Below are 11,393 nucleotides of genomic sequence, written 5' to 3' on the forward strand. Positions count from 1 at the left end.
GGCCATAACTGCTTGCATAATGCCCCTTCCACAACAGATCCATATACAGTTTAATTAAACATGATACTCTGCCTCAGTTGCATCAGAAATCCTAAGAAGGCCCAGAAAGGACTTGAAGCAAGGCTTCATATGACAGTCATGCTTTCTTTACTAGGACATATCTCCATCTTGACCTGACCAAGGGTTGTTTTTGCAAATAAACTGGTTAGGCAGCCGAACATTGCAAAAGGACCAAAGCTTATACTCCTCTTGCAGGTCAGACTGGTTTGTGGTAAAATATGTGGTTGTGGAAGACATAACTGATAGAGCTCACACGAGAATCCAGTGTGGAAGAGTGCATGGTGTCACCAATGTTGACTGAGTTTTGAAACAGATATACTACTATTCTTTGGGGGGCTTTTTGATTCCGATTGGTTCAGGCTCCTTATCATTTCAGACGTATGCATTGCCTGTGGCATAAAGTCTTTTGCAAATGCGGGCATTACATTAATGAGGATTCTTTCTGGATTCAAAACGGAGGGGTGCTGAGGGGAAGCTGGAATACGGTGACAACTCTGCAGCCACCCACAGAATAAAGGAAAAGCCTTGCATTTGGAAACTTTGGAAGGTGATTGGTCTCTGAGCTTAGAGGGTAGGGATCTCTAACTGTAGCCAGTTAGGGAAGTATATTAGCCAAGGTTTGCTAGAGTCAGGGAACTTATGAAATGCCTCTATAGATGAAGGGAAATTACAATCTGTAGTCCAATTAACCCAACAATGGGCAGCTGTGAATGGGAAGTCCAAAAATCTAGTAGTTGCTCAGTCCCACAGTGCTGGGTGTTTCATCTGGCTTTCTATATAAACTGGAATTCCGAAGAAATAGGTTCAATCTTTTGTGCTGCCAAGTAAGTGCAAGCAAAACAATGAAGCACCAACACTTTTTTTCATTGTCCTTATAGAGGCCTCCGGCAGAAGGCATGGCCCACGTCAAGGGTGTGTAACACCATGCCTGGATTTGGAACATGCTTTGCTCTAGGCTGGCTTTGAATTTAAAGATCTGCTTGCCAGTCTCCTGGGAATATATCTGTGTACTTTCTTGCCTGGGCCTAAGCTTTTCATGGCCACTATGCCTCAAGGTCTGGATCATGGATATGCCTTCCATTTCTGGATTGTAGTTTATTCCAATGGTAGTCAAATTGACAACCAGAAATAGCCATCACATGTAGGTACTAGACAGGATACCACACCATAATTTAGGAAGCTGATCCTATTGGTCCTCCCTACTTTGGGGATGTCACGTGCTTGCTTAACAGTTAGAGAATATACTAGATAGAGTGTAAGGCACGGTTGGTCCCTCCTGTGAGTTGACCTTCCATCATTTAAGATGTATTGGCTTGTTAATTGTACTATAGACTATACTATGGCAGATGTTCAGAAATGTCCTTCCCTGGAGAGATGTTTTTTTCTTTTGAGGGAATGTCAATGGTCTGTAAACCTGATTGCGATTGTTTCTTGAAGTGATTCAGTTGATCTGAGGAACATAGCAGCTGTTTTGCTCTGAAGACCATGTTTTATAACAAGAAGGTTTCCTTAACCCCAAAACAGGAATATAAATCCTATGTGGTTTACAGGCTCTTAGGAGGTTCTCATATGGTAACATGCACAGTGTATATGTTTTGTTTTTTAGGTAAGCATACAAAGTAAAACGTTTCCTTATGGCATTTGCTACATATATATCATTCTTTGTTCTATTTTACCCCTTCCCTTCTGCTTTCGCCTCCTGTGGCTCATTCCCTTTGTGCATATAAGCAGTCTCCCATATTGCTTTTGTGTCAACTACTCCATTTATCATCTCCCCATATCCCATGACATCTCTTCCTCTTCTCTCACGATTATGGTCCATTTTCTAATTTCATAACACACACTCCTGAGCCTATCTATCCCTATCTCTCCCCCGCCCTCCCTCTCTCACACACACAAACAAACAAATATACATTTGAAATATAGGACCAGCATATGAGAGAAAACATACAGTATTTATCTTTCTGAGTCTGGCTTATTTCACTAAATATAATCATCTCCAATTGCATCTGTTTTCAACAGTTGTAATTCCATTTTTTCTTTATTGCTGAATTAAACTCCATTGTGCATATGTTCATTTTCTATAGCCAAGTGTGCTCTAGCTAGAATATACGGTAGTTCTAGTTTTTAGGGACAGCATATTTAGACCATGACTTTTCAAATCAGCCTAGGGATAAGAATGACCTTTGATCTTTTAAAAAGCAGATTTCAGACCCTGTGCCAGACTCACCAAATGTAAATTACTAAGGGGAAGAAGGTTAACCAGACAATTGAAAATGATACCAGGTAAGTATTTTTTTACAAAAAGATTTATTTATTTATTATATATGAGTACACTGTAACTATTTTCAGACACACCAGAAGAGGGCATAAGAACTCATTACAAATGGTTGTAAGCCATCATATGGGTGCTGGGATTTGATCTCAGGACCTCTAGGAAGAGCAGTCAGTGCTCCTAACCACTGAGCCATCACTCCAGCCCACTATGTAAGTCTTATCCTCAGACAAGTTAGTCACGTATTAATACAAGTTCACTTAGGATTCTTTCTGGAAAAGGCCTTTTAGATGAAGGGGAAAACAACCTGCAACAGATCTTGGAAGAAGGCACCAGCCAAATGGTTAAACTTATGCCTACAGCTAGTCTGGATAAAACCTTCTTGAACTTCCTTATTTTTACTTCCAAAGTTCTAGAACCTGGCTCCAGGAAAAATATGAATTACAAGTAATTTACCAGGGAAGTCAAATGATTAAAGTGGGTCTTAGTTGCCTCAAACTAGTTGGTGATGTTACAAAATTTTCTTAGTGCTACAATGGCTTCGAACCACTACAGTTGTTAGATCCTTCTCCAGAATTCTCTCAGTCTCCAGCCTTCTGTGTTTAAGTACTAGGCTGTTGTGTTTTCATTTTTGTCTCTCAGGTGATAAGGGCTAGACCTAGTCTTACCTGCCCTCTCACACCCAGTGCTTTGCCCTGAGCTATATATAGTGTACTGGCTCACACAGAGTTGTTGTTCAAATGGCCAGCTCATTGTGTACTTCACCAATGCACTAGGAACTTATTAGGGGCAGACAAAGTTGCACTTTGAACCTTTATGTTCTTAGCCTGGTGTCATGCACACATTGTGTTCGTGTCATTATTCATGACTGTATGTCTGTATGTATGTCTGTGTCTGTGTGTATGTGTGTGTTGATTGAGCCAAGTGCTAAGCTACACCCCCAGCTGTTATGAAATACTATTCACTCAGCATGGCCATTACCATATGAATCCCTTGCTTGGTTCATTTTCCAAACTTATAAAATCGAACCACAAGAGAAATTATCCTGTATCTTATAGGTACTACACATCTTTGTATGGAAACATAATTTTATTTTCAATTAGTTTTTTTTAAATAACCCTTATTAAATTGTCTGATATATGTTCTTACTATATATCTATGACTTTAAAGTTTTTGCTCTATTTCTGAAAGAGTAGAACCACTTTCCACGGTCCAGGAGTTGCAGGCAGCTTTACAGATGCCAAGATGGCCTTATGCCGACTTAAACTGTGCATTACTTAGAGAGTCTGGAAGGAGCCAAGGATGCTTTTCAACTTCTATTGTGGCAACTAGGGATCTGTATCGTTTCATATCTGTCATATTACAACACTATTTACATGGGTTCTCGAGATATTTTGCTAAAGAAAGCTGATGAAGGCAAAATACTGAGACAAAAAAGAAAGGAATTGGTTTTCATCTGTTTGGATTTGTTTTAAAAAGTTAGATTTATTTATTTTATTCTATGTGTATGTATGTGTACTGTGTACATGCTTTGCTCCCATGGAGGTCAGAAAAGGGCATTGGATCCCTTAGAGCTGGAGTTGTGGGTGGTTATGAACCACCATGTGGGTGTTGGGAATGAAACTGGATCCTCTGCCCAAGCAACAAGTTATTTTAGCCACTGATCCATCTCTCAAACCCAAACCTTTTTCTTTTTTCTTTCTTTTCTCCGGGGGCATGGGGGGGGGTGTAGTATCTCACTATGTACGCCCGGTGGTCCTAGAATTCACTATGTAGACCAGGCTAGCCTTGAAGTCACAGAGATTCACCTGCCTATGGCCTTCTATGTGATGGGATTAAAGATACTACCACACTCAGGGCTTGTTTTGGTTTCTGCTTTTGTCTTTTAAGACAGGGTTTCAGGGTTGAAGAGATGGCTCAGCGGTTAAGAGCACTGAGATCTTCCAGAGATCCTGAGTTCAATTCCCAGCAATCACACGGTGGCTCACAACCATCTGTAATGGGATCTGATGCCCTCTTCTGGTGTGTCTGAAGAGAGCAGCAGTGTACTTACATATAATAAATAAATAAATCTTAAAAAAAAAGACAGGATTTCACTCTGTGATCCAGGCTGGCTTCAGACTCACGTCAATCATGCTGCTTAGTCAGTCACCCATGGCCTTCAACTCCTGATGCTCTTGCTTCTCTTTCTCATGTGCTTAGATTGCAGGTAAGCACCACCTCTCCCAGTTTGGAATTCTCGCTGGGTGTTCAAGGTGGCCAGGGAATGAAGCATGTGAGGGACACAGACTTTCAGAAAACAGTGGACTAATGACGTGTGAAAGCTAGGGTAAATTGCTTAACTCATTCCAGCCGAGGGAATAATGTATGTTTGTAGAGAGACTAGAACATAAAAGTCTTCAGTCCATTATATAGTTACACAGAATCCAAGACGTTAACAAAGCTCACAGGGTTACAGAAACTGGTTAACTTTTACACCATCAGGGGGTTTGGGGGTGCTGGGGATGTAGCTCAGTTCTGTAGACTGCTTACTTGAAGCCCTGGGTTCAATCTCCAATACTTCATAAAATAACAAAGATATGGTTACAGCATACTTAGGAGGCTGAAGTATATGGACCACTTGAAATTCTAAGCCAGGTAGGACTACAGAAGGAGTTCAGGGTCAGCCTTTGGAGACCCTGTCTCGAAAGAAAATAATGTCAACACTAATTATGTTATGGCTCAAATACTATTTTAGGTTAACACCAAATTCTGGCTCATATCTCAGTAATATAAACAGGGCTTCCTTATATATCAGTGTCTCCCTGCTGCTCTGTTCTCTCTCTCCCTCCCCCCCCCTCTCTCTCTCCCTCTCTCTCTCTCTGTGTGTATCAGATTCTAAGTTTTGCCATTTTCTACAAAAAAATCTAGACATATTCATCACTTTCTATATTAGATAACTACCTCAATATTTTTATTGAGACTGGGTCTCACTTTATGTCTCTGGCTGGCCTAGAAATCACTACATGGACCAAGCTGGCCACAAGTTCACAGAAATCCACACTGCCTTTGAGATTAAAGGTATACCACCAAATTAAGTTTACCTCAATTTGTAAGTAGTTGTTGTAGAGATTCCACTTTGAATTTTAAATAAGTTTCTACTACTTTTGGGGGAGGGGCAGGGAGATTCATGCTGGCTTTGAACTTGAGAATCTAGTATCAGCCTTCCAGTTGTAAGGATTACAGGTGTTATCTACCACACCCAGCTTTATATCTTGGATGCATCTTGAACTTTTCTATTGTGTGTTCCAATAGGCTAAGTAGAAATGCAAGCCTTAAGATAAATGGATTTTATTGAATGCCATCTAAATTTCTAGGTAGAAATTTTGGGGTTAGCCTTGATGGACCTGCCAATTAGGAGGAAGTCAATGGGTGTATTGTGAAGGGCAAGGTCCTGGGTGATAGAGGCTACAGAAAGGAACAGAGTTAAATGAGGGAGACACCAAGATAGTACAGTTCAAACTACCTGCTCAGAAGAGATGGCTCAGTGCTTAAGAGTACATCCTGCTTTTACAAAGGACCCCTGTTCCTAGCACTCCTGTTGCACAGCTCACAAATAGCTGGAACTTCAGCTACAACAGGACCCAACATCTCTTGGCCTCCAAAGGCTCACACGCTCATTCATGCACACACCAACTGAACATATTGGAAAAGTAAATATTCTTAACTATCACACTTAGCCACTTCTCAATTTCCTTCATAAGTGAACTTGGAAGACAAATGGAACTCGTATATCTGTAATGATATGAGTGACAGCGGCAGAGGGACAACAAACAAATGTATTTTAAAAAGAAAGCACAGATGGTGTTGAACATCTGGAGTGCTTCTTCACAGAGGCACAGCTGATTTTGCTGACTGAGATGAGTAAGCCAGGCAGGAAGAACCTTCAGTAACACATACTTAAGAGGTAGCTTGTGTATAATTATACTCCACTTCAGCCCATGTGATTTCATACTTCAAAGTGACCAGCCCTATAATCCAGTTGTATTGTTCCCCAAAGTGCATGGCAGGAGCCCTGAACTGCAGTGACTGATGAAGAGCTTGGAGAAGATGCATTCAGCTCTAGGATACCACTTCATCATTGGCACATTCTCACCATGTACGTGACCTTAGTCAAGTTTGCCCTTTGAAGCTCTGGTTTTCTTATTTATAAATCAGAGATGAGCTTAGTATGGTGCCTTTATTCGTACTTCCACCTCTTGAGGAGCTATGTTGCTTAGGATCAGCCCAGGAAACCTTGTAGCAGATAAATGTGTGTTCCATCAGTGACTTGGGTCAAATATCTAGGACCCATGGGGTGGAAGGAGAAAAGCAACTGCCAAAAGTTGTCTGCTGGCTTTCACTGTCTTACGTCATATGCACCTCACAATACACACAAATAAATGTAATATGTTTAAAAAAACAGTTAAAATTCTAAAACAGATAAATAAATGCCAAATATGCCGAGTCATCTCTCCATCCCTCTACCTCTCAAGGGGTATAAGGCTAAGCAGGCCTGGTAGTGCACACCTGTGGTCCTACTACAGAAGGTAGACAGGAGGATTAAGACCACACAGGAAGCTGGTAGCCGTCGCTCTGAGCCTTCGGGGGTTACCTTGGCAGCCAGACCTCGCTCATCTTACAATAGCTCTCGTCTAGTCGTCACAACTCTGCCACTATGTTTGAGGCTTGCCTGATCCAAGGCTCCATCCTGAAGAAGGTGCTGGAGGCTCTCAAAGACCTCATCAATGAGACCTGCTGGGACATCAGCTCGGGTGATGGGAACGTACAGAGCATGGCCTTGTCTCACGTCTCCTTCGTGCAGCTACTCTGCGCTCTGAAGGCTTCGACACATACCGCTGTGATCATAACCTGGCCATGGGTGTGAACCTCACCAGCATGTCCAAAATTCTAAAATGTGCTGGTAATGAGGACATCATTACATTAAAGGCTGAAGATAATGCTGATACCTCAGCACTAGTATTTGAAGCACCAAATCAAGAGAAAGTTTTGAAACTTGTCACAAACAAGTAATGTTCAGAAAGAAGAGGTAGCTGTAACCATAGAGAGAATGAGCCAGTTCAGCTAACTTTTAGTCTGAGTTACCCAATCTTTTTCACAAAAGCCACTCCACTGTCTCCTACAGTAAGTAACACTGCAGATGTGCCTCTTGTTGTAGAGTATAAAATTGCCGATATGGGACACTTAAAGTGTTACTTGGCTCCCAAGATTGAAGATGAAGAAGGATCTTAGGTATTGCTAGCTACTGAGAAAACTAAACCTTTGAAGATTGCTTCTGAGATGCCAACGTATTCTGAGGTCTTTTCTGTCACCAAGTTTGTACCTCAGCATTCTTAAATATTAAAGTATGTAGATATCTTCTGTAAATAATCTACTTTTTCCCCTCCATTCTCCACGATTTGTTTAAAGAATAAGCTCCCCAGTAAAGTTGGTTTTGTTAACGTAAATGCTGGTGACTTTTATAAACGATCTTGATGCTAACTGCAGTTTTAAGAGATATTTTTCAATTTAAATAAAGTTAACTGGATTTGAAAAGTCAAAGAAAAAAAAAAAAACTCCAGGTTTATTCTTGGCTCCAGTATGGAGCATGTGAAACGTGTCTCAAACTAAGCCAACCAAACAACAAAGATCTAGCTAGATGTGTTGGTTGGCACTGACAGTTCCAGCACTTGGAAAGTAAGGGCAGAAAGATCTTTGTAACTGTTGGGATTCTGTAAACCCCACCCCTTAGTTACCTGGCAGTAGCCAGGTAAGCTCCGCCCCAGTGACCTGACACTATAAAAGGGGCTGCTTGCCCCCTCCTCTCTCTCTTGGCCTTTCTTGCCTCCTGGCTCTCTTGCTCTCCCACCCCTATCCCTCCTCTTCCCTTTCCCTTCCCCCTCTCCCTCCAGGTGCTCATGGCCGGCCTCTATTCCTCTCTCTCTCTCTCTCTCTCTCTCTCTCTCTCTCTCTCTCTCTCTCTCTCTCTCTCTCTCTCTCTCTTTCTCTCTGTGCCTCTACCACCCTCTTAACTCTCCCATGACCTGAATAAACTCTATACCGTTGTGTGGCTGGTCCCTCAGGGGGAAGGGATTCCCAACATGGACCCCCCAGAGGCATCTCCCTTGCCCCCAGGTCTTGCCACACCTCCATGGGCCATATGCCCCCCACTCTCTTTATCCTTCCCCTAACATTGGTGCCGAAACCCGGGACGTCATCTTTTCATAATATTGGTGCCCTGTGACTTTTCCTTTCAGTGACTTTTCCTTTCAGTGACTTTTCCTTTCATTGGTGCCCCGTCATCTTTTCCTTACAGTAACATTGAGACCTGCCTGGTCAATACAGTAAGTTCCCAGCCAACCAGTGCTATGTAATGAGAAGCAATATTAAATCAAATAAGCAAAACCCTCAAACAAACAAAAACAGAGCTTTGAAATTGATTAGGGACCATGTTACAAACTCAGCAGTGGAATGTTTGCCCAGCATGGTCAAGCCCCAGTGTCATCAATCACCAGACTAGTGAAAAAAATATATATCTGCACACTCCTTTTAGGAATGGTACCTTTGATATGAATGAGCTAACTGAAGTGTCCTATAGTTTAACAATTGCCAAACTCATCAACTCTCATCCTGTCCCTGCTACTCACAAGATCATAGGACTTGATACTTTCGTGACCTATTTCTTTAAGACAAGGTCTCACTCTGTAAGCCTGGAACTAATAGATCCACTTAACTCTGACTTCTGGATATTGGGATTAAAGGTATGCACTGCCAAGCCCCGCTTCAAGGATTTGTTTGTTTGTTTGTTTGTGAAACTTTAGCTGAAATCTGGAGGCAGGCCCAAGGCTGCTTCTTAGGGACTAAATACAGATGTCCTTCCCTCCCATTCCCAACTGTTCTTTTCTTTCTGATGCCTGTACCTCGAGGCTGAGTTTAAGACAATGTTTCTTAAGAGGTAGAAAGGCAGGATGGAGCCCAGATAAAGACCAGCCTGGGCTATAAAGCGAGTTCAAGGCCAGGTTAGGCAACAATGAGAACTGCTCTCAAGATAAGAGTCAAAGGAAGGCTAAGGATGCAGAGCAGTTGACTAGCCTCGGCAAGGCTCCAGGTCCAAACCCCAAGATCTTGGAGGATAAAAATTGAAGCTCAAATGCACTAGAGGAACAAACTGATCTTGCCAGGCCCTGTTGATCTCTTCTATTCTTGTTGCTTCCATCATTTATAAATCTTGCTTTCCCAATTCCTACATATTTCTTCTAACCACCAGACGCACATCCTGCCATTGGATGTCTCTACTTGAACACCATGAATGCATTTCATTCACCACATCCTAAATCAAGGTTAGCAAACCAAGTCCTTCCTTCGTGTTCCTTATCCTTGGGAATGCGGCACCACCTCTCATCATGCAGGGCAGCACCCTAAGACTCAATGCTTTACTTGTCCAGTTTCTCAACCCTCTGTATTCAGTCAGTCACCAGCCCTATTGATCTATTTCTTCAGTCCATTTTAAATGTGTCGCCCAATGCTGCCCAGTGCTCATCCAGACTATTGTTACATCCCCATTTCTGCTTCTCCCAGCTCTAATCCCATTTCCTACAATAATCTGAAGACTTTCATTCCCTGCCTCTTTCCTCTCTCTCTCCTCTCTCTCTTCTCTTCCCCCTCTCTCCCCTCTCTTTCTCCCCCCTCCTTTCTCTGTGGTAATGCAGCATATGTGTACATGAATGTAGTTTTAAGTGTGGAAGCCACAAATAGATGTCAGATGTCTGCCTCTGTTGCTCACACCTTATTTTTCTCAAGATAGCTTCTCTTATTGAACCTAAAGCCCACCAACTGGCTAGACCAGTTAGTCAGCAAGCCCCAAGGATCCTCTTTTCTCCCTTTCTGGATTTATAAGCACACACAGCCTAATTTGTTTTGTTTTGTTTTTTAAACATGGGTACTAGGCATCTAAACTCAGCTCTTCCTGCATACACTGCAGGCAATTTACCAAGTGAGCTATCTCCAGGCCACTAAAAATGTTTTTTTTTCCCTTAATGCACTAGCGATAAAACCCAGGACATGGCCCTCTAAAACTGAGTAACATTTCCCAGCCCTCAAAGATTTTCCCCCCGGATGTTTATTTAGTTTTCATTACCCCAACAGTAGCCCCAATGCTGTGTCCCACTCCCACTCCTACAAGAATAAAGCCAAACTTTTATGATGTGAGTTCATCAACACAGCACTAAAGCTTTGTAGCTATTTTGAAGGGTTTTGGTTATCAGGATGCTTTATTTTCAACAAAATGCCCTGTCAGTCATGCTTATACAGAAAATTGACCCATCTACTTATGCAGCAAATTTATGTCTCCACTTTAAAAATAAACAGATAAGAACTGTTTACAATTGAGGAAATAAGGCCAGTGATCTTGAAAAAGAACAAAACAAAACAAAAAGCCTGGCTTACTTCAAAGTGAAAGCGAACACTTAAGTGCAGCCACAGGCTGACAAGGACAGGAAGATCGGGCACACACACAGCCTGCCTTGGGTTTCAACCGTACGCCTCAGTACCTCTACATGACACTCAAGCCGTTCCCACTATTTCACTCATCCTATTAGCCCTCAGCACTGAATATCACTGGTTCATTATACAACATGGTCCATGAAACACGCCTTACACGGTCCCTGCCCTGGTCCTCTCACCCCATATGACTGACTCCCCCCGTGCTGGCCTTGCCTGGCTCCTAACACTTCCCACTTTTAGCAGTTGGGGCCAGATGGGTAGCAGAGACACATTTGGACACCACATGTGCCAAATAAAATTTGGCTCCATTTTAAGAGTCAAAGCTGTCATTTAAAAAAAATTATGTCACAATTTTTGAAAAAAATTCACACACACACACACACACACACACAAACACACACACACACACAAATGCCTATAGAGGCCAGATGAAGGCATTGAATTCCCTGGCACTTTAATTATAGGCAATTGTAAGCCCCCTGATGTTGGTTCTGGAAACTAAATTCAGGTTCTTTGGAAGAGCAGCAAGAACCCCTAA

This window comes from Micromys minutus (assembly GCF_963924665.1).
Source record: "Micromys minutus genome assembly, chromosome: X".
NCBI lineage: Eukaryota > Metazoa > Chordata > Mammalia > Rodentia > Muridae > Micromys > Micromys minutus.